This window comes from Bos mutus, chromosome 1, assembly GCF_027580195.1.
Source record: "Bos mutus isolate GX-2022 chromosome 1, NWIPB_WYAK_1.1, whole genome shotgun sequence".
Taxonomy (NCBI): Eukaryota; Metazoa; Chordata; class Mammalia; order Artiodactyla; family Bovidae; genus Bos; species Bos mutus.
The window spans coordinates 110,014,194-110,036,860 of record NC_091617.1 but is presented as its reverse complement, the minus strand read 5'-3'; the positions used below and the strand labels follow the sequence as shown (position 1 = coordinate 110,036,860).

Genomic DNA, 22,667 nt, shown 5'->3' with positions numbered 1-22,667 from the left:
ATAGGGGACTGGAATGCAAAAGTAGGAAGTCAAGAAACACCTGGAGTAACAGGCAAATTTGGCCTTGGAATACGGAATGAAGCAGGGCAAAAACTAATAGAGTTTTGCCAAGAGAACGCACTGGTCATAGCAAACACCCTCTTCCACCAACACAAGAGAAGACTCTACACATGGACATCACCAGATGGTCAACACCGAAATCAGATTGATTATATTCTTTGCAGCCAAAGATGGAGAAGCTCTATACAGTCAGCAAAAACAAGACCAGGAGCTGACTGTGGCTCAGATCATGAACTCCTTATTACCAAATTCAGACTTAAATTGAAGAAAGTAGGGAAAACCACTAGACCATTCAGGTATGACCTAAATCAAATCCCTTGTGATTATACAGTGGAAGTGAGAAATAGATTTAAGGGCCTAGATCTGATAGATAGAGTGCCTGATGAACTATGGAATGAGGTTCATGACATTGTACAGGAGACAGGGATCAAGACCATTCCCATGGAAAAGAAATGCAAAAAAGCAAAATGGCTGTCTGGGGAGGCCTTACAAATAGCTGTGAAAAGAAGAGAAGTGAAAAGCAAAGGAGAAAAGGAAAGATATAAGCATCTGAATGCAGAGTTCCAAAGAATAGCAAGAAGAGATAAGAAAGCCTTCTTCAGCAATCAATGCAAAGAAATAGAGGAAAACAATAGAATGGGAAAGACTAGAGATCTCTTCAAGAAAATTAGAGATACCAAGGGGACATTTCATGCAAAGATGGGCTCGATGAAGGACAGAAATGGTATGGACCTAACAGAAGCAGAAGATATTAAGCAGAGGTGGCAAGAATACACAGAAGAACTGTACAAAAAAGATCTTCACGACCCAGATAATCACGATGGTGTGATCACTGGCCTAGAGCCAGACATCCTGGAATGTGAAGTCAAGTGGGCCTTAGAAAGCATCACTCCGAACAAAGCTAGTGGAGGTGATGGAATTCCAGTGGAGCTATTCCAAATCCTGAAAGATGATGCTGTGAAAGTGCTGCACTCAATATGCCAGCAAACTTGGAAAACTCAGCAGTGGCCACAGGACTGGAAAAGGTCAGTTTTCATTCCAATCCCAAAGAAAGGCAATGCCAAAGAATGCTCAAATTACCACACAATTGCACTCATCTCACATGCTAGTAAAGTAATGCTCAAAATTCTCCAAGCCAGGCTTCAGCAATACGTGAACCGTGAACTTCCTGATGTTCAAGCTGGTTTTAGAAAAGGCAGAGGAACCAGAGATCAAATTGCCAACATCCGCTGGATCATGGAAAAAGCAAGAGAGTTCCAAAAAAACATCTATTTCTGCTTTATTGACTATGCCAAAGCCTTTAACTGTGTGGATCACAATAAGCTGTGGAAATTTTTATATAGATTTTATTTTTTTTTAATTCTGAAAGACGACCAGTGTGACTAGCTTCAGTGAAACTAATTTTACCATACTAATAACTAACTGAGATCCCTTTAGACAATTTTCGAAAATCCTAGTGGAGTCAACTCAGAATTTACTTATACAATAAAATTCATTTTTGTTGTTTTTTTTAAGGGCCAGTAGATAGACTGTGTGGGTACAGGGAAACAATAGAAAGGAAAGGAAAGTTTAGAATTATCAATATTCTCTTTCACTTGGACAAAAAAAGGAAAATGTATTACTAGCATGAAAACTAGAAGTATGTTTGGTGATAGAGTGAACCTAATTATCCCTAGAAATGAGTGTTTTTATCTAGTAAAACAAGAAGAAAAAGACAAAATGACATGAGAATTCATACAAAACTTAACAGGAAGCAAAAAATGGAGATATGGGGAACGAAAAGAAAAATTGGGAAGGAAAAAGGATGAAATTTTATTTCTCCCATCCATTTATCCTACTCCCTTCTCAGGCACACTGTCAATTTTGCAAACTCCTTCCTCAGAACACCTACAGAATACATTTTAATGTCATTGTACCATATTGAGGATGGCCCAGAGAAGAGCATGATACAATAAAAAAATACTCAGGTCTAAAACATGTCTCATTCCTTTATTCATATTCAGCTAATATTTTTGAGTGCTTGCTGCACTGGACATTGTCCTTGATGCATGGGACAGACAAGAGAAAAAAATAGACAAAGATATCCATCCTTGAGGGACACATTCATTCTAGCAGGAGAGACAGGAAATAAACAGGAAAACAATAAAAATGAACTTACATAGACTATTGTGTGTATGTGTGTGTGTGTGTGTGTGTGTGTTGCTCAGTTGTGTCCAACTCTGCTACTCCCTGGACTTTAGCCAGCCAGGCTCCTCTATCCATGGAATCCTCCAGGTAAGAATACTGGAGTGGGTTGCCATTTCCTTCTCCAGGGGATCTTCCCAAACCAGGGTTTGAAGCTGGGTCTCCTGCATAGCAGGCAGATTCTTTACCATCTGAGCCACCAGGGAACCCCATATATAATATTAGAAAGTGCTAAGTGTTATGGAATAAAGAAAAAGTAGAACGGGGTAGCATGAATGGGGATGTTTGGAGTCAAGAGTCACTGAGAAGAGACTTGAAGGAGTAAAGTGAGTAATTGGAAGGTAGGTAAGGACAGTGTTTCTGGCTAGAGAAAGAGTACAGAGACACTAAGATGGGAGAAGCCCACTGTGTTTGGAGAACATCAAACATACCAGTGTGGCTTCAGAGTGAGGAAGGAGTACAGGAAAAGTTGAGTTTAGAAAGATTACAGGGGCCAGATCTTTGGGGACTCACTGAAGTTTGGACAAAGAAGTGATGTGATTTGACTTATGTTTCTAAAGAATCTCTTTGGCCTGGAATTAAAATAAGTAATACAGGAGCAAATGTAGGAGCAAGGAGATATGTTCAGAAATAATTGTAACAATCTAGAAGAGAGATGGGGTTTCCCATAGCATAGTGGTAAAGAATCCACCTGCCAGTGCAGGAGATCCAGGGCAGGAGACATGGGTTTGATCCCTGGGTAGGGAACATTCTTTGGAGTAGGAAATGGCAACCCACTCCAGGATTTTTGCCTGGAAAATCCCATGGACAGAGGAGTCTGGTGGGCTACAGTCCATGAGGTCGCCAAGAGATGCAACTAAGCATGCAGGCACACAGTTGAGAGAAGATGGTGGCTCAGATGAAGGTGCTCTCTGTGGAAGTGTAAGGTGCTCTAATTTGAAGAAGTATTGAATGTAGAGTCAGAAGTTCCTGGTGAACTAGATGTGGGTGTAACAGAAAGAAAGGAGTGAAGAATGATGCCAAAGTTTTTGACCTGAGTAAGCAGAAGAATGGAGTTGCCATCAATTGATATGGGTAATACCACAGGTGATGGTGGCTTGTTGGGGAAGATCAGGAGTCTGGGCTTAGTCATCTTGAGGTTGAGATGTTCATGAGACATCCAAGTGGAGATGTTGAGTAGGCTGTTGGACACTGAATCTGAAACTCAGGAGACAGCCTTGGCATGGAGATGCAGATTTGGAGGTTGTCTGCATGTAAATGGTATTAAAGCTTTGAGAATTGATAAAATCACACAGGGAGTAAAAATAGAAAGATTTTAAAAATATGAAAAAGAATATAGAAAGAAAGGACAAAGGACTAAGACCTGGAGATTCCAGTATTAGGAAGTTGTGGGCATGGGGAGAAGAGTGTGCTGCTCAAGAAGGTAAAGAAAATACATCAAGGGGGAGGAAGTAATCAACTGCATCAGATGCTACTGATAGGTCAAGTAAGGTGAGAACTGAAAATTGTTCATTGGTGTCTATAGTGTGGAGATCATCAATAACTTTGACAAAGATCAGTTTGGGTGAAATAGGGAGTGGATGAGGAAGTGAAAGCCATCTGATCTCTGAGTCTCGGTTTCCTCACCTGGAAAACTGTGAGGAAACCTCTTGATTTAGGAAGACCAAGTAATATATTTCTGCCCTCTTTACAAAAAAAAAAAAGCCTCTTTGCAAAAAACCACCCAATAAATAGCACTAACACCCAAAAAAGATGTCCTCTTCATTATAGGGGACAGGAATGCAAAAGTAGGAAGTAACAGGTAAATTTGGCCTTGGAGTACAAAACAAAGCAGAGCAAAGGCCAACAAAGTTTTGCCAAGAAACTGCACTGGTCACAACAAACACAGCAACTGGTCTTCCAACAACACAAGAGAAGACTCTACACATGGACATCACCAGATAGTCAATACCAAAATCAGACTGATTATATTCTTTGCAGCCAAAGATGGAGAGGCTCCATACAGTCAGCAAAAACAAGACCAGGGGCTGACTGTGGCTCAGATCATGAACTCCTTATTGCCAAATTGAAACTTAAATTGAAGAAAGTAGGGAAAACCACTAGACCATTCAGGTATGACCTAAATCAAATCCTTTATGATTATACAGTAGAAATGACAAATAGATTCAAGGGATTAGATCTGATAGACAGAGTGCCTAAAGAACTATGGACAAAGGTTCATGACATTGTACAGGAGGCAGTGATCAAGACCATCCCCAAGAAAAAGAAGTGCAAAAGGCAAAATGGTTGTCTGAGGAGGCCTTACAAACAACTGAGAAAGGAAGAGAAGCAAAAGGCAAAGGAGAAAAGGAAAGATACACCCGTTTGAATGCAGAGATCCAAAGATCAGCAAGGAAAGATAAGAAAGCCTTCCTCAGTGATCAGTCCAAAGAAATAGAGGAAAACAATAGAATGGAAAAGACTAGAGATCTCTTCAAGAAAATTAGAGATACCAAGGGAACATTTCATGCAAAGATGGGCACAATAAAGGTCAGAAATGGTAGGGACCTAACAGAAGCAGAAGATATTAAGAAGAGGTGGCAAGAATACACAGAAGAACTGTACAAAAAAGATCTTCATGACCCAGATAATCACAATGGTGTGATCACTTGCCTAGAGCCAAACATGCTGGAGTGCAAAGTTAAGTGGGCCTTAAGAAGCAACACTATGAACAAAGCTAGTGGAGGAGATGGAATTCCAGTTGAGCTATTTCAAATCATAAAGATGATGCTGTGAAAGTGCTGACTCAATATGCCAGAAAATCTGGAAAACAGCAGTGGCTACAGGACTAGAAAAGGTCAGTTTTCATTCCAATCCCAAAGAAGGGCAATGCCAAAGAATGTTCAAACTACCACACAATTACATTCATCTCACACACTTGCGAAGTAATGCCCAAAATCCTCCAAGTCAGGTTTCAACAGTACATGAACTGTGAACTTCCAGATGTTCCAGCTGGATTTAAAAAAGGCAGAGGAATCAGAGATCAAATTGCCAACATCTGTTGGATCATCAAAAAAGCCAGAGAATTCCAGAAAAACATCTACTTCTGCTTTATTCACTATGCCAAAGCCTTTGACTGTGTGGATCACAACAAACTGTGGAAAATTCTTCAAGAGATGGGAATACCAGACCATCTGACCTGCTTCCTGAGAAATCTGTATGCAGGTCAGGAATCTACAGTTAGAACCAGGCATAGAACAATAGGCTGGTTCCAAATTGGGAAAGGAGTACCTCAAGGCTATATACTGTCACCCTGCTAATTTAACATATATGCAGAGTATATCATGAGAAATGCCGGGCTGGATGAAGCATAAGCTGGAATCAAGATTTCTGGGAGAAAAATCAGTAATGTCAGATATGCAGATGACACCACCCTTATGGCAGTAAACAAGGAAGAATTAAAGAACCCCTTGATGAAAGTGAAAGAGAAGGGTGAAAAAGTTGGCTTAAAGCTCAGCATTCAGAAAACTAAGATCATGGCATCCGGTTCCATCACTTCATGGCAAATAGATGGGGAAACAATGGAATCAGTGAAAGACTTAATTTTGGGGACTCCAAAATCACTGCAGATGGTGACTGCAGCCATGAAATTAAAGACGCTTGCTCCTTCAAAGAAAAGCTATGACCAACCTACACAGCATATTAAAAAGCAGAGACATTACTTTATCAACAAAGGTCCGTCTAGTCAAAGCTATAGTTTTTTCAGTAGTCATGTATGGATTTGAGAGTTGCAGTATAAAGCTGAGTGCTAAAGAATTGATGCTTTTGAACTGTGGTGTTAGAAGACTCTTGAGAGTCCCTTGGACTGCAAGGAGATCAAACCAGTCAATCCTAAAGGAAATCAGTCCTGAATGTTCATTAGAAGGACTGATGCTCAAGCTGAAACTCTGATACTTTGACCACCTGATGGGAAGAACCGACTCATTGGAAAAGACCCTGATGCTGGGAAAGATTGACGGTGGGAAGAGAAGGGGTTGACAGAGGATGAGATGGTTGGATAGCATCACCGACTCAATGGACATGAGTTTGAGTAAACTCCAGGAGTTGGTGATGGACAGGGAGGCCTGGCGTGCTGCAGTCCATAGGTTTGCAAAGAGTTGGACACAACTGAACTACTGAACTGAACTGAAATAACACACAAGGAGCAGAAATAGAAACTTTCTTTATGATGAAAGTAGCAGACAACTGGAAACCTGGACCAATATTTATGAAAATGGAATAGGGATGGAGGAATTGTAAATGACTTAGTAAAACTGAGGAAAGATTTATTCAAAGTGTACCTGTAGGTAAGAAGCAAGTTAATTTGTATGGCACAACCTCAGAAAACCTCAGAATGGTTAAAGCATTAGAGGCACAAATGCCACTGAAGATGAAAGTTAGGTGTGAACTAGAAACAAGGCAGTTGTTCAAAAAACTGTATAGAACCATTAGAGCTCTAGGTCTCCAGGTCTGGAGGCAGGGTCCTGCCTTTCCCCTCCAATGAAGGAGGCAAGAGATACATTACATCAAGAAACTGAGTTGAGATGCTGTAGTCTGAGGGGTACCAGACACAGAGGAAGGTGAAGCCAGGCTGAAAAAAAAAATTATAAATTTTGAGATCCCTAGACCTCTCCTCTCATTTACCTCCAGGTCGCTAACAACCAAGATACACTTTCCCAAACAGAAAATAATGGAATATTATTCTGGAGAAAATTAACTATCCCAGAAAAAATATCTTAAAGATCTTGACATTTTTGTGGAAGAAAATCCCATTGGGAAAAAGCGGCAGGTGCCTTAATTGCTCCCACAGTGACAAATGCTATCCACACACAATTTTAGTGCTTTACTCTTAAATGTGAACAGAAGTCCAAGAATCACCTGACATTCAAAGAAACCTGCTGATGTGAAGGAGAAAAAAAAAAAAAGAGCTCAAGTAAATAGAAGAAAAGAAAACAGAGTAATGCAGAGAGATATATAAATGTTCAAAGAAACTATAATTAATATACTTGGTGAGACAAGAGAAGATATTATATCAATTAAACAAGAACAGGATCAAAGAGAACAAAAACAACAGAAGTAGGAAACGTCTTAGATATTAAAAATGTAATAGCTAATTTTTTTAAAAGTCAATAAAGATGTGGACATTAAATTTGAGGAAATACTCCAGACAGTAGGGGAAAAAAATGGATAATAGAAGTGAAAAGATAAGAAAATTAAGATTCTTGGGTATTCCCTGGTGGTCCAGTGGTTAGGATTCTGGGCTTTCACTGCAGAGGGCCCAGGTTCAATCCCTGGTTGGGGAAGTAAGGTCCCACAAGCTGTGTAGCCAAATAATAATAATATTATTATTATATCCAGGAAGTCCAACATTTATTTAACTAAAAGATCTTTAGAGAGAAAATAGATAAAATGGAAGAGAAAGTGAAAGTGAAGTTGCTCAGTCATGTCTGACTCTTTGCTATCCCATGGACTGTAGCCCACGAGGCTTCTCTGGCCATGGAGTTTTCCAGGCAAGAATAGTGGAGTGGGTTGCCCTTTCCTTCTCCAGGGGATCTTCCCGACTCAGGAATCAAACTTGGGTCTCCCTCCTTTCAGGCAGACTCTTTACCGTCTGAGCCATCAGGGAATCCCTAAACAGAAGTAAGGTAGTTATCAAAAGGAAAAAAAAAAAAAGAAAACTTCCAAATTTAAAGAACATGAATTTCTAGATCAATAGTGCCCACCAAGTACCCAGGATAATAAATAGATCAAGTCCCACACAAAGTAACGTTATAATGAAATTTCACAAGTGAAAAGATAAGGAAAAAACATCCTAAAATAGTCCATAGCATTCATAGCATGTACACAGAAAGGATTGAGAGTAAGGATTGTCTAGGGGTTCTCACTCCAGTATTCTTGCCTGGAGAATCCCAGGGATGGAGGAGCCTGTTGGGCTGCTGTCTATGGGGTCGCACAGAGTCGGACACGACTGAAGCGACTTAGCAGCAGCAGCAGGGGTTCTCAACAGCAAAATGGAGATCCAAAACATCATGCAACAAGGTTTCAAAGTTCTAAGCAAAAAAAAAAATGGAAGGCAAACTGTCAACCAGGAGTGAGGAAAAAAATAGCTTTTTGACTTTGTTATCTCCCAAACATAATTCCTCAAAAGCTACTGGAAAATGGGCTCCACCATTAAAAAAAAAAAAAAAAAAAAAGAGGAGAAAGAGAGCAACGAACAGGAAGCCGTGGATCCAACTCATTCAAGTGAAAAAGGGAATTTTCAGGATGAAACATATGAAACATAGCTAGAGGTGATGTGCGGCAGGCACAGAGCGCACCAGCGCAGGCTGCAGTGGAAGGATGGGGGCCTTAGATGGGATGTTGCCAGGAAAAACGGGAAACTGAATTTCCCACAGACTTAACCAAAACAGAAAGCTGTATCTTTAGAGAAAGTGTTAGTTGCTCAGTGATGTCTAACTCTTTGCAACCCCTGGACCATAGCCCGCCAGGCTCCTCTGTCTACGAAATTCTCCAGGCAAGAATACTGGAGTGGGTTGCCATGATACTTGAACAAACTACGGGAAGTATAATGAAGTAATTGTCAACTAAAGGAAAATGAAAAGGTATAGAAGACAGGAAATGTAATCATTGTAAACTACTCTGCTCAGCAGTGGACATTAAGCATCAGGCATTGAAATGAACACAGAGAATCCATGACCTGAACCCTAAACTGAGATGTGAATATATTGGGAAGATAGGATAGACAGGTGTATGGCAGGAGCTGAAACTCTCACCTCCACAAGAAGTCAGTGGATAATGTCTTTAAAAAGCTGGGCCAAGAGAGTACTGTGTAGATATTGTTGAGAAACATAGAGATTAATATCAGAATAAACAGCTACATATATGCTGGACATGGTTTTCTCCTCTGGGGTGCAGGCACAGTTGAAAGAATGCTGCTTTGTTTACGAGCCTTTTGGCATCGACTCTTTAAACATTCTGTGTGTGTTACTTTGATAAAGCTAGAGATTAAAACAATACCCACACACATACACAGAAGTGAGATAAAAATGCCAGTGGTATTGAGTTGTCAATATTAACTATGATACTGTGGCTGTCAAGTCCAGGCACAGTGCTGGGAGGTTAGAAATATACATTCAGTGCCAATTTTCCTACCCAGATTCCATGATGAGAAGCCAACCCATTTCTCATCACATCCCTCCAGAAATATGCCAGCACCAGAGACCCACCCACCACTTCCTAAACGAGCCGTGCCAGACTCCCTCCCTTGGTGGCCTCCAAAGCAGGCTGTGCTAGATAACCCATTGTAAGATGAAAAGAAAACATAATTTCCATTTATTTTATATATCATTATTTTTAAAGTTTCTATTTATTGTGTATATTTTATTTTTTCTGTTTTTAAGCTATCCACTGGTTTAATTCCAGACATTAAAAAGCAGTAAAAATATATAGAAGACTCCTATCTACACCATACTCAGATTCCTTAAGTATTTTCAGTTTCAGTTCAGTTGCTCCGTTCTGTCCAACTCTATGCAACCCCATGGACTGTAGCACGCTAGGCCTCCCTGTCCATCACCAACTCCTGGAGTTTACCCAAACTTATGTCCATCAAGTCGGTGATGCCATCCAACCATCTCATCCTGTCATCCCCTTCTCCTCCTGCCCTCAATCTTTCCCAGCATCAGGGTCTTTTTCAATGAGTCAGCTCTTCGCATCAGGTGGCCAAAGTAATGGAGTTTCAGTTTCAACATCAGTCCTTCCAATGAACACTCAGGACTGATCTCCTTTAGGATGGACTGGTTGGACTCTCAAGAGTCTTCAACACCACAGTTCAAAAGCATCAATTCTTCAGCGCTCAGCTTTCTTTATAGTCCAACTGTCACATTCATACATGACTACTGGGAAAACCATAGCCTTGACTAGACGGACCTTTATTGGCAAAGTAATGTCTCTGCTTTTTAATATGCTGTCTAGGTCAGAGAAGGCAATGGCACCCCACTCCAGTACTCTTGCCTGGAAAATCCCATGGACGGAGGATCCTGGCAGGCTGCAGTCCAGGGGGTCGCTAAGAGTCAGACACAACTGAGTGACTTCACTTTCACTTTTCACTTTCCTGCATTGGAGAAGGAAATGGCAACCCACTCCAGTGTTCTTGCCTGGAGAATCCCAGGGACGGGGGAGCCTGGTGGGCTGCCGTCTATGGGATCACACAGAGTCAGACACGACTGAAGTGACTTAGCAGCAGCAGCAGGTTGGTCATAAGTATTCTTTGAAGGAGCAAGCATCTTTTAATTTCATGGCTGCAGTCACCATCTGCAGTGATTTTGGAGCCCAAAAAAATAAAGTTAGCCACTGTTTCCACTGTTTCCCCATCTATTTGCCATGAAGCGATGGGACCCAATGCCATGATCTTAGTTTTCTGAATGTTGAGCTTTAAGCCAACTTTTTCACTCTCCTCTTTCACTTTCATCAAGAGGCTCTTTAGTTCTTCTTTGCTTTCTGCCATAAGGGTGGTGTCATCTGCATATCCGAGATTATTGATATTTCTCCCAGAAATCTTGACTCCAGCTTGTGCTTCATCTAGCCCAGCATTTCTCATGATGTACTCTGTATATAAGTTAAATAAGCAGGATGACAATATACAGCCTTGACGTACCCCTTTTCCTATTTGGAACCAGTCTGTTGTTCCATGTCTAGTTCTAACTGTCTTTAAGTGTTAGCATTTTATATAACCGCTGTGTTAATAACTTAGTCATGCCTGACTCTTTGTGATTTCATGGACTGTAGCCCAAGAGGCTTCTGTGTCCATGGGATTTCCCAGGCAAGAATACTGGAGTGGGTTGCTATTTCCTTCTCAGGGAGCTCTTCCCAACCCAGGGATTGAATCCAGGTCTTCTGCATTGCAGGCAGATTCTTTACCATCTGAGTCACCAGCGAAGCTCTATATAACCGTTGTGTAAGTCTAAAAATCTGGAAATTAACATTGATACAATAATATTGTTTAATCTATGGATCATATTCATATTTCTCTAACAGCCCCACTAATACTCTTTTCTGGTCCAAATCAACTCAAAATTTACATGTTGCTGTTCATTGTAATGTGTCTTTGGTCTCCTTTAAGCTGCATCAGTTCCTCACTCTGTCTTTTGTAATACTGACAATTTAGAAGACTATTAGCCAGTTATTTTTCAGAATGTCCCATGACTGGAGTTTTTCAGAATGTCCCATGACTGGAGTTTTTCAGAATGTCCCATGACTGGAGTTTGTCCACTAGTGATTAAATTCAGGTTAGGCATTTTTGGCAAGAGTACCACAGAAATGATGCTGTGTAATATAGCAGGGGGTACATACTGTCACACCTTCCCATTCCTGATGATGCTTTACTCTCTTGGTTAAGGTGATACTTACCAGGTTTCTCCTAGGTTGTACCTTTTCCTTTAGTATATATTAGGTGCATGTGTTTGTGTGTGTGTGTGTGTTTATATTTATATGCCCAATGAGAGAGACACTTTGAAGCTATGCAAATATCTTGTTTCTCATCACAGTTTTACCTACTTGATTTTAGTACTCTTCACTGATGTCTGAACTAGTACTGTGGTGTTGGCTAAAGGGTGATTTTTCTATTTCCATCATATGTTCTAAATTTTTTAGTTGGCATTCTACTGCAAGGAAGAGCTTCCCCTTCTCCTCCATTATTCAATTATTGAATAATTTTATTCAGTTATTTTTATCAGTATGAACTCATGGACGATTTTTTCTTTAATTTATGATTCATTACCATCATTAATTTGTTGCTGCAATTATCCCAAATATGGACATTTGAAGGATCTTTGACAGGTCTTTTGTGTTTTTTTGACATGTCTGCATCTTTTTTGAAGGACTTTTTTGGCTTCCCAGCACAAAGTGTTCCAAGCTCACCTGTGCTTTCCCCAGCCCTGTAATCAGCCATTTCTCTAAGGAGTCTTGGTTTCTTTCAGTGGAGAATAGTATATTGAAGCCAAGATGTGGATACCATTATATATATTTTATAATATATGAGTTTGGTAGTACAGGTACTTATTTTATATATTAACCATGTATTTTTAATTGATTGAGAAGCACAGTAAATTACTTTTTGCAAAACATTGCTCTTTGTTTAAAAAACAGAAGCCATGGAAGCCATGATGGGATTAATAGCTCTTGCTCACTTGTACAGCATGATGCCTCTTTCTCTGGCACTTACCTTTTCCTGCCGTATGTCATAGACAGCAATTCTCTCTGTCAAGTCTGTCTGTCTTTCAACTTTTCCTGCAATGAAAGAGGTTCATGTATACACGTTGCATGGCAGTGAAGGCCAAACAGGGAGTGTTGCCATGTCCCAGAGAAGCACTATGTGGTCACACGCACACTGGGCAGCCCCTATATAGCACGCTGCTCTCGGGAAACAGAGAAAGATTCTTGTGGTTCCCAAAAGAGCTCTGCAATCAACATTTCACTCCTTAAATGTAACCATAATGCTCTATCAGGGCCTCTGGGTTCTCTTTGCTGGACACAATTCTGTCATTTATAACTTGCTGAAGTATTATTTGTGGTTAAAAGCAGACAGGAGCCAGACTGCTTACTTTCAAATCCTGGCCCCAGTACACACATTAGCTGGGTGATCTTGAGTGATTTACTCCCCTTATTGTGCCTCAGTTTCTTCACATGCAAAACAAGATAATAAGAACAACAGACCTACACTCTAAGACTGTAGTGCCAATAAAATGAGTTAATATACATAAAGTGTTTAGAATAAGCCAAGTACATTATATGTGCTAAATTAGTGTAAACAATTATCATTATTACTCCAGAAGACTGAAGATCTGTATATCTATGTGAGGGAGCCTCATAAAACATGGCATAGAAATATATAAAAGTTCAGGGCATAAAGGATTAGGTCAAACTAGGGCTGTGTGTCTAAAGACGAGTCCCCAAGTGGGACAATTCATTCCACCTTTTCAGTCACTGACTCCCTCTCATTGCTCTTTGCCTCACAGGCAGGCATGCCTTTCCTCTGAGGCACAGGAAGTATGCTGGACATGGATGAGGTGGCTTTGGGTGGCTGAGAGGAGCTGGACAAAAGCCAGAGTAGACTTGAGACCTTTTCCTTCCATGATAAAGTTTTATAAAGTCAAAGATTTATAAATAAGAACATATTGCTTTAAAGTGAATGTTTTACTATGGTATAGAATAGAGATTTGCATAAATTTCTGTGCTAAAGCCAAGGCCTTCTAATAGTGTTTGCTTCTGTGCCCACCTTAGTGGGTCATGTGGTCAGAATATTTAAGAAGCACCATCTATGAAATAGTTCTAGTGAAGAAAATAAGGGGAAACAGCCATCTTTGAGTGGGAGGTGGAGAAACTCAGAAATGGGAAAGAAAGGCCACCTAAAAAGAGAGATTAAGGGTCCTAGACAAGCAAACAAATGTAGAAAAGTGAAGTAGGTACAAGGAAGAGAAGTGGGCGTGCCTGGGGACAAGCCAGCCTCCTCTGCAATGGCTCTTGCCGTGAATGTTGCCCAGCTACTTCCGGGCCTGGCTTACATTCGAACATAGAGAACAGCAGGTGCCTCATTTGGAAATATTCACAGAGTGAGTAGCTCCTCTTTTTACCAGGTAGTTCACTGAAAAGCTGAGAAAATCATTCCGCTCCATGTCAAGTTTAAAAGTCGCCTTTTGTTTAATTACCAGATACCTGACAAATATAGATAAGCACTACAGAGCCAAAATGGATTTGGGGCTGCCAGTGAGTTGCATCTGCTGTAGGCATAGAGGTTTTAATATCATTAAGAGAGCATCTCCTTCCAGACGTCTCCCATGGTAGAATCAGGAAGTAAATCCAGCTCTACACTTTTAAAGAAGCAATAAAGATTGCCTCCTGTTACAGCATGAAACTGGATTTGCCAGTAGAAAATCTCATTAGGGTAAACATTTTTTACTCTTATCAATCCTCTGCCAAGTTGGCTTGCTTTATTCTTTCCTCCAGAAGATAAAATTCCTTTTAAAGTTTAAAGCCTGTCCCAAGAAGCTGATACACAAACAGTTGTATAAATAAAAGCTCCAGATAGGATAATAGAATAAGAAGCTAATGTCAGCTTTCCACATCTGACTGTCTGACCGATGACGTTGACAGTCACACAATTTAAAAGATCAGGAATTTGAGACTTGAGTCAGGTAATCTACAAGGCAATGACAGATACTCCCAAGTATAAAAATAACCACTGATAATGGATACAGAAATATTAGGCACCATGTAGAATGGGTGGATTTTTGTTAAATTTATTTTTTAGTATCTCAGTGAACATTTAGAAAACTATTCTTTATTTGTTTTACATTTCCTTTTGATATGCCTAAAGGCTTTTTCCTCAGTTGACAGAGATACTTTAAGCCTCTACATGCTTCAAATAGCATAATCAAAAGAGTGGGAATAAAATATACAAATATAGGGGACTTCCCATGTGGTCTAGTGGTTAAGACTCTGCTTCCAGTGCAGGGGCACAGGTTCAATTCCTGGTCTGGGAACTAAGATCCCACATGCCATGTGGTGTGGTCAAAATAAATAAATAATAAAAAACAAAAGTTCCTTGAACTGTAACACATGTTTTAAAATATACAAATATAGATGAAAAGGAAGGGGAAAACATATTCTGCTTCATTTGGCTTGAGCAGGGGGCTAGTTTTAGAGGAAATGTACAAATCTGGCTTCATCAACTTTTTCATCTCTCTTTGAGCTTCAATTGCTTCAAATGTGAAATGGAAGTGTAATGACACCACCTCACAGGGCTATAGTAAAATTCAAATGCAATAATGCTGGTAATGTGCCCAGCACATAGTAGGCACTCAATAGATTTGCACTCTCCCTGGGCCCTTTCTTGGTGGTGTGCCCAGAAAGACCCTTTCTGAGCATGGTGAAAACAGTTGATTGTCTGCCCAGTAGACATCACTCCTCAGGTATCCACATTTTCATGTGGGCGATGACCCTTCCCAGACTGCCAGTTGACCCGGAGGAAGGCTGCTTCCTTTCTTTTGGCTGGACCTCAGTTCTGAGGTGAGCTCTGGATTGTGTTAACACAATCAGCCCGACTAGAGTCACTGGCTCATGTGACTGAAGCAACCTAATTGGAATGAATTTCAGAAATGTTGGAATACTGAGGCAAAAGGGCCCTGCTGAGTATGGATAAAAAAACCTACAACACCGTAAATACTACCAAGAGCCACCCTAACGTCATGAGGGAAACCAACCCGAGGATAGCAGAGAGTTAGAAAAGTTGATTCTCAACAACTTGGTTGTTGCAACTACCAATTCTGAAGTTTGTTTGACCTCTGTATTTCCAGTGACAAGAGCCAATAAATTTCTTTTACAATTTAAAAACTTTCTATTGAGTTTTCAATAACTTCTCCCATTAGAAAAAAAAAAAAAAAAGCCCTGAAACCTAATTGTTTCAAACCAGGAAGTTTGAAACATCCTCATTTCTCAGTGAGAAAAACTACAACCCACAACTCAAGAGGATCACAAAGTAAAAAGCTAATAATTCTCAAATTTTCAGATCTTTTATGCATTATAGCTGATTGAAAGTATCTATAACTTCTATCATGTCTTTCTATTTGTTGCTGATACATGTTATAGTCATATATCAGAAATTTCTACTGTAACTGTTCCTAGTATATAAGGACTGTTTTACCTAGCTATTCTAAAATTAGAATAAATTGGTTCTATCAAATAAATGTACATGGCAGATTAATTTCCTTATTTATTTCTACATACATTTTGTAGATCATTCATCCTGGTACATTCACTAGAAAAAAAATCTGGTTATTCACAATCAGGCGTTTATGGGAATGTCATCTGTGGAAAAGATAAGCAGCTGATAACCCTTGCTTTGAGAATTTTCTAGGCTGTTGCTATAGCCAGAGTGTTTGTGTCCCTGCATAATCCATCTGTTGAAACCTAACCCCCAAAGTGATGCTAGTTAGAGGGCCTTAGTAAGTGACTAGCCCAAGAGGGTGCAGCCCTCATGAAAGTGATTAGTGCCCTTATAAAAGAGACCACATAGAGCTGCCTTACCCCTTCCACATGTGACAATACAGTGAGAGGGTGGCTGTCTATGAACCAGGAAGACAACTCTCACCAGATAACAAATCTGCCAGTGCCTTGACCTTAGACTTCCCATGCTCCAGACTGTGAGAAATGAATGCTTGCTGTTTAAGCCATCTGTGATATTTTGTCATATGTGTATATATATATATGTGTGTGTGTGTGTGTATGTATGTATAGTATATTTGTTATAGGGGTTCCCAGGTGGCTCAGTGATAAAGAATCTGCCTGTCATGGTGGGAGACATAAGAGACTCAGGCTAGATCCCTGGGTGAGGAAGATTCCCTGGAATAGGAAATGGCAACCTGCTCCAGTATTCTTGCCCGGAAAATTCCATGGACAGAGGAGCCTGGTGGCTATAGTCCATGGGGTTGCAAAGAGTCAAACACAGCTGAACAGCTGAACACAACAACACATATATGTTATAGCAGCCCAAATGGACCAAGACAGCTGAATTCTATGATAAAATTTGCGGGGCTTAATTGACGAGAGCAAAACTTTTAATATTTTAGAAGAAAAGAGATCTTTTCCCAAATTTTAATTTTTTTAATTTATCAGAGAGATCTCCACATGAGGAGAATATACATATTCAAACTATTAAACATGCTTTTTTAAAGATTGACTAGTAACACTGTCAAAAGAAATCTCAGGAAATAATCCACTAATGCCATATAACTTGTAGCTTCACAGATGAAGATACAAGTCAGGTATCTAGGAAATCAATTTAACCCCAAAGTTTCAGTTCACTTAGTTTTTTTGTTTGTTTCTTTAAATCTGTTTATTTGTTGCCTTACTCTAGACAAAATTTAAGGCAATGAGTTTAATTGTTCTCCTTTCAAATGTTTTCATTTTTTAAATAATTTTATTTATTTAATTTTTGGCTGCACGGAGTCTTGCTTGCTGCTTGTGGGCTTTCTCTAGTTGCGGCGAGCCGGGGCTACTCTTCGTCGTGGAATGTGGGCTTCTCTTGCGGTCGCTTCTCTTGTTGCAGAGTTCAGGCTCTAGGGCACACAGGCTCAGTAGTTGTGGTACAGTCTTAATTGCTCTGAGGCATTTGGAATCTTCCCGGACCAGGGACTGAACCCATGTCCCCTGCATTGACAGGCAGATTCTTACCCACTGTATCACCAGGGAAGTTCTCAAATGTTTTTAAATGAATTAGAATGCATTCCACTGTTCACAAATCCTATAGAATTTGATCTGTGCAAGAAAGCACTGTACTCTCTACTCCTTGTGAATGCTGCCTCCCTTTCGTCAAGACAGAAATCGCCTCTTAAATTACCACCAGTTAGTTATTACCCAAACAGAAGGATTCCAAAAGTTTGAAAACACCCAGGTTTAATAGGAAATAGTAGGCACCATGCTAGATTATGTTGAAGGAAGAGGTGCAATTTTATGATCCACATTCTCCATTATTTCTTGGCATGTCAGCAGGCAGGAGCGATTCCAGGTGAGAAGCTGGAAAGACTGGACATAGTGATAAGAGGATTACAGAGAAATAATGAGGATAGAGATGTATTGAAAGATAAGAAAGCTAAGTCATTGCCTTAAGCAAGTCACTTGGCCATCCTTATCTAAATATAAAATGAACATTTGCTTTTTTGCCAGGATTAAAGAGCACATGTCTGATGCAGGAAGAAATAATATTAGAAGTACTCAGCATCAGGCAGTCTCCTCCTCTGTATCAGGGAGCTGAACAAGGAATGAGCAGAATCTCCAGGACTGCCTGTTGGGGACAAAATCACAGCATTCAATTCTTACAGCAGGAAGCTGTCTTAATTTGCAAGTTCTGCAAATAGGATTTTGTGGTTTTGGAGCTTATTCAGTTTGAGACAAGGCAAAAGATAGACGAGGGAGAGTGGCATCACAGAGGAAGGTCGGAAAATGCCACAGAACTCAAATAAGTCCAAATAAAGTGTCTCTCAACCCCCGCCTCCACCCACTGATTCTTTTAAGGTAGGGATTGGCCTAAGGATGGCCACACCTTTTTTTTAAATAGTCCTACAAAAGTAACCTGGTACCTCACTTCGGAACTTAGGGGTACTTCAGTTCAGTTCAGTTATTCAGTCATGTCCGACAGTTTGCAACCCCATGGACTGCAGCACGCCAGGCTTCCCTGTCCATAACCAACTCCTGAATCTTGCCCAAACTCATGTCCATCGAGTCATTGATGCCATCCAACCATCTCATCCTCTGTCATCCCCTTCTTCTCCCGCCTTCAGTCTTTCCCAGCGTCAGTGTCTTTTCCAAGGAGTCAGTTCTTCCCATCAGGTGGCCAAAGTATTGGAGTTTCAGCTTTAGCATCAGTCCTTCCAGTGAACACCCAGGACTGATCTCCTTTAGGATGGACTGGTTGGATCTCCTTGCAGTCCAAGGGACTCTCAAGAGTCTTCTCCAACACCACAGTTCAAAAGCATCAATTCTTCAGCGCTCAGCTTTCTTCACAGTCCAACTCTCACATCCATACATGACTACTTGAAAAACCATAGATGTGACTAGACAGATCTTTGTCGGCAAAGTAATGTCTCTGCTTTTTAATATTCTGTCTAGGTTGGTCATAAGTTTTTCTTCCAAGGAGCAAGCGTCTTTAATTTCATGGCTGCAGTCACCACCTGCAGTGATTTTGGAGCCCCCAAAAATAAAGTCTGCCACTGTTTCCACCATTTTCCCATCTATTTGCCATGAAGTGATGGGATCAGATGCCATGATCTTAGTTTTCTGAATGTTGAGCTTTAAGCCAACTTTTTTACTCTTCTCTTTCACTTTCATCAAGTGGCTCTTTAGTTCTTCGCTTTCGGCCATAATGTTGGTGTCATCTGCATATCTGAGGTTATTGATATTTTTCCCAGCGATCTTGATTCCAGCTTGTGCTTCATCCAGCCCAGCATTTCTCATGATATACTCTGCATATAAGTTAAATAAGCAGAGTGACAGTATACAGCCTTGATGTACTCCTTTTCCTATTTGGAACCAGTCTGTTGTGCCATGTCCAGTTCTAACTGTTGTTTCCTGACCTGCACACAGATTTCTCAAGAAGCAGGTCAGGTGGTCTGGTATTCCCTTCTCTTTAAGAATTTTCCAGTTTGTTGTGATCTACACAGTCAAAAGCTTTTGCGTAGCCAATAAGGCAGAAGTAGATGTTTTTCTGAAATTCTCTTGCTTTTTCTATGATTCTGCAGATGTTGATAATTTGATCTCTGATTCCTCTGCCTTTTCTAAATCCAGCTTGAACATCTGGAAGTTCACGGTTCATGTACTGTTGAAGCCTGGCTTGGAGAATTTTGAGCATTACTTTGCTAGCGTGTGAGATGAGTGCAGTTGTGCAGTGGTTTGAGCATTCTTTGGCATTGCCTTTCTTTGGGATTGGAATGAAAACTGACCCTTTCCAGTCCTGTGGCCACTGCTGAGTTTTCCAGATTTGCTGGCATATTGAGTGCAGCACTTTCACAGCATCATCTTTCAGGATTTGAAATAACTCAACTGGAATTCCATCACCTCCACTAGTTTTGTTCATAGTGATGTTTCCTAAGGCCCACTTGACTTTGCACTCCAGCCTGTCTGGCTCTAGGTGAGTAATCACTTCATTGTCATTATCTGGGTCATGAAGACCCTTTTTGTACAGTTCTTCTGTGTATTCTTGCCACCTCTTCTTAATATCTTCTGTATCTGTTAGGTCCATACAATTTCTGTCCTTTATTGTGCCCATTTTTGCATGAAATGTCCTCTTGGTATCTCTAATTTTCTTGAAGAGATCTCTAGTCTTTCCTATTCTATTGTTTTCCTCTATTTCTTTGCATTGATCACTGAGGAAGGCTTTCTTATCTTTCCTTGCCGATCTTTAGAATTCTGCATTCAAATGGGTATCTTTCCTTTGCTTGTCTGCCTTTAGCTTCTCTTCTTTTCTCAGCCATTTGTAAGGCCTTCTCAGACAACCATTTTGCCTTTTTGCAATTCTTTTTCTTGGGTATGGTCTTGATCACTGCCTCCTGTACAAGATCACAAACTTCCATCCATAGTTCTTTAGGCACTCTGTCTATCAGATCTAATCCCTTGAATCTTTTGTCATTTCTACTATATAATCATAAGGGATTTGATTTAGGTCATACCTGAATGGTCTAGTGGTTTTCCCTACTTTTTTCAGTTTAAATCTGAATTTGGCAGTAAGAAGTTCATGATCTGAGACACAGTCAGCTCCCTGTCTTGTTTTTGCTGACTGTATAGATCTCTGTTCGTTTCCAAGGCAAACCATTCAGTATCACAATAATCCAACTCTATGCCCCAACCAGTAATGCTCAAAAAGCTGATACAAGACCTTCTAGCACTAACACCCAAAAAAGATGTCCTTTTCATCATAGGGGATTGAATGCAAAAGTAGAAAGTCAAGAGATACCTGGAGTAACAGGCAAATTTGGTCTTGGTGAACAAAATGAAGCAGGGAAAAGGCTAACAGAGTTTTGCCAAGAGAACACACTGGTCATAGCAAACACCCTCTTCCAATAATACAAGAGAAGACTATACACATGAACATCACCAGATGGTCAATACCAAAATCAGATTGATTATCTTCTTTGCAGCCAAAGATGGAGAAGCTCTATATAGTCAAGTCATTCATACACATCATAAATTATAGTCATCAATGTATTAAATGCAAAGGGATGAACAGACCCACATACAAGGCATCACACATTCACAAGCATACAAGGCAGTCAATTAAGTGAATGCCCTGGTATTTTTTTGTCCCCAGCCTACCTTCTCCCACAATGTACTATGCACAAAGCCTTGCAGGATAACTAATCACAGAACTTTAAAGCTAAAAGTGGCCTTACATACTACCTACTGAGAACCTGCACAAGCAATTACCTTTCTGAGTCTCAGATTTGTCATCAATAAAATAAAGATGAAAACATTACCCACCTAAACAGTTATTATAAGGACATAAGTTAATATAAGTTATTATATGCTCAGTTAATATCAGTCTGGTCATTTGTGTTGAAGAAACTGAGATTCAGCAAGGTTGGAGAACATGTCCAACTTCGTGACAGTGATGAGACAAAACCCAGAACCCAGAGTCTCCTGTGTGCTCTGGAAGGCAGATGGAGCCAGGCCTGTCCTCAGACAGTAGGCAAACCTTTAAGGCTAAACATGGCATCACTCCATTTATGAATACAGGTTTCCATTCCAGTGATGAAAGATGGTCCTCTATGTGCTGATGCTCAGCTGAGCACTGGGAGAGGTTTCTCCATAGCCAAGATGGTAAATGACTGACAGAGATCCAGGAGGAAACCTCTAAGTCACAGACCATGAATATAAGCCACCACCACAAGCTTTTGAAGTTAAGTAAATAAACAACTGAAGTTAGATAAACAACAAACAAACAGCTAGTCTGGAGTAAAAACTATTTTTTCTCCTCTGATGAAACCAAGCCCCTACATTCTACCAGTGCCCCAGCCTCCACTGCAGTCCACTCCCCTTGAAAGAATGCAACCATTTTTGGCCTCTAAAAATGGAAATTGTGTTTGGTTAAACCTAATATTTGTGAATTAACCTATAGCATGTTAGTATTTTAAAGTGGTGCTTTGCTTATTAGGGACTCTTCTTTTCTATTTTTTAAATCATTAAAGTATGATAACACATTTACAGGTGACTTGGAAATAATAAAGTTACATATAGTTCCTCTATATGTTACAATTATTATTTTGTGTATTTACTCTCAGCATTTTGTAAGCATAACTGAACTATTTATAATTGTTAATAACATTTAAGCTTTCAATTATGCCTTAAAACAATGAACTCCTAGCCTGTTTCCTCATCTAGAGTAAGAAGAAGCTGCCCTGAATTATCTCTAAGGTTTCTATTGTTTTTATCATTATGTGTCTGTATGGCCAGATTTAGTACATTTTATTTGATCAAAAAACTAATTTGTGCCTATTTGTATCTTTAGTCCCTACAGTTTATTGTTTATGCAGTATAACAACTTGCATACAACTTTCAAAGTTCTAGGGAAATTTTCACATGAAAAAGGTTTAACGTGAACAGCTATTTTCTGCATGTTTCACTCAGTCATGGGGGCCAATTAGAAAAGTAAATATATTTATCAGCAAATTTCTTTCACTCAAAATAAGTAGTTTCACTTAGTCATTTCACATAAAATATGTATTTTTAAACAGAGACGACCTATGTTACTGAATGAAGAATAACAACTTTAAAAAAAAAATAAAATGTTAAAATCTGAGCTTATTTGAGAAGAAACAACCAGGACCACATCCTGCTTACCTGTTACTCAGTTTGTGTTATTC

The 22,667-nt window shown here is 39.9% G+C and overlaps 1 protein-coding gene and 1 non-coding gene across 3 annotated transcripts in view; both read left to right on the top strand.

The window, feature by feature from the left end:
* Nucleotides 1-22,667, top strand: part of KCNAB1 (potassium voltage-gated channel subfamily A regulatory beta subunit 1) — a 445,278-nt gene that overhangs the window by 394,560 nt on the left and 28,051 nt on the right. The gene's annotated exons all lie outside the window — the stretch shown is intronic.
* Nucleotides 7,493-7,565, top strand: TRNAE-UUC (transfer RNA glutamic acid (anticodon UUC)). Its single transcript has one exon. It is a non-coding gene; the product is annotated as a tRNA-Glu (tRNA).